Here is a 5,514-nt window from a genome sequence, read left to right as displayed (position 1 = left end):
AGGTTGTGGAGAAAGGGGAACCCTTCTCCACTGCTGGTGGGAATGTAAACTGGTACAACCACTCTGGAAATCAATCTGGCGCTTTCTCAGACAACTAGGAATAGCACTTCCTCAAGATCCAGCCATACCACTCCTAGGCATATACCCAAAAGAGGCGCAAGTACACATTCAGGACATTTGCTCAACCATGTTTGTAGCAGCTTTATTTGTAATAGCCAGAAGCTGGAAACAACCCAGATGCCCCTCAACTGAAGAATGGATGCAGAAACTGTGGTACATCTATACAATGGAGTATTACTCAGCAATGAAAAATAAGGAAATCATGAAATTTGCAGGTAAATGGTGGGACCTGGACTCTAACTTCTTATCTTGATATTTTAAACTAGTTCTTCCTTCAATACTCATATGAAAAGTTTATTTATATAGTGTACAGTGGTTTATACAGAGAGCCCTAACTGGAAACCATTTTGAGAATAAGAGAATGTAAAGAGCTCTGCTCTGAATGTACCAGCTGTGTCTTAACTAATCTTTTCTATGTGGTTCACTTGGAATAAGGGACAGAAATATTATAAAATGTACATATTGTCATTTGCGTCTGCAGATAAACTATATTTTTCTAACTTGACAGCAATATTGAATACATGGACAGTGATTGTGACATTATGCACAATGCTTACACAAGATCAAGCCAATTAAATTCCCTTCACAGATTAGGGAAGGCTCATGGAGTGCCACACTTAACAAAAGGGCTATTGCTAAGAGCTATTGACAATTTATTGATTTTGGAAGGAAAGATCAGGCTTTTATTCCATGTATAACAAGGTACTCATATTCTAATGTGTGGTCCTATACTGGTGAATATACAGGTAGGTCAAAATGGACACAGAGGGTGGAAGAAAAGAAGAATAAGAAGGTAGTGGTAAAAATAGTGAAAGTATAAGGAAAAATTGGAGGGAATGTATAGATGTGGATCTGATCAAAATAATTATAGGAGTCTGACAAACAATAAAAAAATTTAAAAAGAGTGCTTACAAAAACTTAAACTCTGATTTACTTAGCTTATAATGATACTAACAATGCCAATCAACAAGTTTACATTAATAAGTTCAATAGTACATTTGAAACAAAAATATAATGCCAGAAGTAAAAAAAAAAGTTGCAGTAGTTTAAAATAATTATTTATAAATTATGTTTTCATTGAACTCAAATGAATAGTATTATTAAAACTGCAGCTAAAGATGACAACGTAAAAATATAACTATAATTTAATTATATTAGTCAGAATGGGCTAGGCTTCGATAAATCGATCCTCCAATCAAAATCTCAGGGCTAGAGGTAACCAGGCTTCTATCCACCATGCATATATTTATGGTAATTCATGCTCATTGGGGTCACAGGTTGGTAGTGCTTACATACATTGTGAATTTTTCTCATTATTAAGCTAGAGAAATTGTTTTCACAAATGAGATGTACTAAACCTCTACAGAGAAAACATTTCATTTTTGTTTTATTGGTTTCTCTAATAGATCAAAGCACATGGCTGAAATCGTGTCATATGAAAACAAAGGGCACTGAAGTGTTCCTACTGCACTGACCAAGGACAGAGAAACACACACTCACATAGTTTTTTTTTTTTTTTTTTTTTCCATTTGTGGACCTATTTTTCACAAAGTTTGGATGTGTCCTATTTATTGCTATTCTTTCCTTTTCTTTCCAAAAGAAATACAAAAAATATAATTAAATTTCATTTGAAACACAGAGATCATACAATAATGAGCTTTTAATTAATATTTTCTACCTTGCTTCCATATGAGATATATTCATACTTTCCTGTATTACACTTCATATCATTTGAATCCGTAGCATATGCTGGACATTTACTTGGAAAGTTGTAAGTCTCCCATTACCAGTCAACACAGGAAAAATTTATTGTTACCTCCATTCAAAGTATTAAATACTAAATGACAAAAATGAATAGTAAAATCATCTGATATAAAAATAGATCAACAAACCTCCAAAGTTTGTTCTGCTTAGCCATATCAAATGATACAAATGAAAACCAGAAAAAAAAATCACCGTTTTTCACAATTTCAACCTATTTATCATTTAATAGAGTATGTTTCGTCTGGTACCTGACAATAGAACAGAGAGTTGCAAATAGAATTGTACAGAAAACTCTACAACAGAGAGCTAATTAGTGTGTTAGCAAAAATGTCAGCTAAGACTTTTTTATCAGCGGAAAACAAATGAAGGTAGATTTGAGAGATATGCAAATATAGTTTGGTGACACACATACTCATATGAATATCCTTTATCTTGCACTTTTGAGAAACTAATAAAAGTTGTTTTAATTTGCTACTTGTCCCTGATAAATGGAGATAAAAGTACTCATATAAAGAACTCATATTTAAATATATAATGTACCCAAAATATAAAATGTTCTAGCAAATTGCATTGCAATGTGACTTAGAGTGTTCTATGTGCTCAGAGCTCACACAGGCATGTTTGATTTATTTACCTCAAAGGACCTATGGAAGAGATTTGAATTTCATGACAAACTGTTGTGGGCAAGAAAATGAAGATAAAGCATGTACTTAGAGGTGAGAGTCTGGACAACAGGACACTTTTCTTGCTAGGGAGTGCTTTTGGTTCTAGCAGGCAATCACCAACATATGCAAAAAGACCCAAAGGTGCAACTGAGCTCCCATTCTGTGGAACCAGGATCCATGTGGGGTGAGGGAGACTGAGTCTCAAACCTGTGAAGCAGACTCTGGAGAGCAGCATTGAGTGCAGACCTATTGTATTGCACAGGAGCATTTGTTTTTAAACCAAATCAGCTTTACTTTAATTTTAATACACTGTTACTTAATACGTCAATGTTTTTAAAAACTGAATTAAGTCTGAATTTTATTATAGGGTTTATGTTTTAGTCTGAATTTTATTATAGGGTTTATGTTTTAGTTTATTATTATTATTTTATTTTTATTTTTAATTACAGTTTATTCGCTTTGTATCCCAGTTGTAGCCCCTTAACTATCCCCTCCCAATCCCACCTTCCCTCCCTCTTCTTCTTCTTTTTTAATTTCTATATTCATTTTACATCCTGATCAAGCTCCCTCCCTCCTCTTCTCCCTTGTGCCTCACTCTCATCCTCTTCCTTCTGTTCCTCTCCTGCCTTCTTCTCAGAAAAACACCCCCTCCCCAACTCACCCAGCGCATTAAGTCATATCAGGGAGGACTGAGCTCAGCCTCATCCACTGAGATTAGGCAAGGCAGCCCTGCTTTGGGGTTGTGATAGAAAGCCAAGCAAATCAGATGCTAAGATGCATATCCAAGTATTAGGAGGAATTCGGGAAGTTCCCTGGAAGAATGTGTGTGGGGTGGGGGTAGGGCCTGCGGAAGCACTCAGATAGGATCAGGATGTCACAAGAGCACCAAGAGTCAACGAATCTACACCTATAGGAACTTGGGGAGATAGAAGCACCAACCAAGGAGCATGGACTGGACCTGGGCCCCTACATATGTGTAGCCCATTGGCATTTTAATATTCCCTAGTGAGATGAGCAGCAAGCATTTTCATACAGCCTTTGGACCGATGGGGAATCGGCAGGAGCTCTGGGATACTAAGCATACCACTGCCACTTCATGTTTTGTAAATGATATTTACGCTTTAGCGGCATGCCGCATTTTTATGAAGTCCCGTGGTTAGAAACTCACAGGCTGAGGTTCGCGTTTCTGCTGGGTGGTGGGTGAGACTCAAAGTGATCTTCTTCTAAGTCCTTGTTCCTGATCATTAGTGAGGACAAGGGCTCATATTTGACTGTGCTGTCCCCCCTGAGAAACAGCTCTTTGGTGTTTGACAGCAAAATGCCATTGTTTTAGATGCTTTGGGTCTTTTTTTTTTTTTTCAAATTATGTTTTTAATGATTGCCCAGCTGCTTTTTAAATTTGATTTTGTCCACTCCTGATGAGATCTGATAGACTAAGATCAGAAGGAAGGAGAGAAGGACCTCCCCTATCAGTGGGCTTGGGGAGGGGCATGCATGAAGAAGGGTAGGGAGGATGGGATCTGGAGGGGAGGAGGGAGGGGCTTATGGGGGGATAGAAAGTGAATAAAGTGTAATTAATAAAATTTAAAAAAATTAAAAAGGAGCACATGAAAAAAAAAAACTTAATTTTGTTTTGGTTTTATTTTGTTTGTGTTTTGATTTTTGACCAGGTCTCACTCTACAACACCAGCTGGCCTGGTACTAGTTATATCTAAAGACTACTCTAGCTTGAACCTTCAGAGATCAGCTTGCCTCTCCTTTCCAAGTACTGGGACTAAAAGCATGTTCCACTACACCTCGCCCAGCTGCTTTTGAGGAATTAAAGCCCATCTATAATAAGACACTTGAAGCTGACAGCTAATTCAATCCTCTCTTCCTCATCTTTAAATCCCACTTTACCTTTTAAAAGTTGATTAACAGTGTCTGTTACTATGTCTTCGAGTTCATGATGTACATACATACTCGCACACACATACAACACATGCACGTATACACAAACACACACTAGCATACACTGGTAGTATCTACAATGCTGTAAAGTAATTTATTTGTCACAGAACAAACCCTGTGGAACGAGGCAACATTCCTCTTTCAGACACTGCTGTTTGTGCCTTATTATCTTTACAGTGTCTATAATTAACATTGAACATATGGAGTATGGGCATAATGACTTTTCTCGCTTTTTCTGCTATTGCTAAAGCCTGTGTCCATTGTGAGTTTCTATTGATTCATTTAGCTCTTTTATGTTTTTATATCAAGCTGCTTCAAAATGTAATAGTTTAATTGTGTTATTTTTCCCCTTATGATTTTAACCATATTGTGTTCAGGATATTTTATACTACCTACAAATATTCTTGTGTACTATTTAAAGAATGTTTAAAGAACTTAGAAGCATGTTGATGGATCTTTTCTTGGTATGTTCTGCTTCTCATCTTTGTTATGGAGAGAATAATACCTAGTCTGACTGAAATGTCCCTTCTTTTGAGATGAAAGCACACAGTATTATTCTGTTTGTGATTTCTGGTGAAAACATTTCAATTTTTATGCGAATTCAGCTGTCTTTCTCTCCAAATCTTCCAATTGGTCCTTGTGATGGCTTGGGTGTGATGTGTTCACTATCAGAAAAAAGAAAAATACAGAAGCGTTAGGACAACAGTGTTCCATGGTGCTTGGATACATTTTACGGAACAGTACCCCATCCCTGTTCCACATTTCGTATTGTAGATCCTACCTGCTTCTCAATTCCTTCCACAAAGGGTTTTTTGTTTGTTTGTTTGGTTTGGGTTTTGTTTTTTTTTTTTTTTTTTTTGTTTGTTTGTTTTTTCATCAAACCTTACTTAGCCAGACAAGAGAGACTTCCTCAGCTAGTAACTGAGGCATCTGCAAGGCTCAACAAATTTGTTCCTACTTCTCTTAGATCTCTGTTCTTAGTGTTGGTGTCAAACATTCCCATTTTTTTTTTTTT

The sequence above is a fragment of the Psammomys obesus genome, unplaced genomic scaffold, assembly GCF_907164565.1.
Source record: "Psammomys obesus unplaced genomic scaffold, mPsaObe1.curated_primary_1811, whole genome shotgun sequence".
In the NCBI taxonomy this organism is placed as follows: Eukaryota; Metazoa; Chordata; class Mammalia; order Rodentia; family Muridae; genus Psammomys; species Psammomys obesus.
This window is presented reverse-complemented; position numbering follows the sequence as displayed.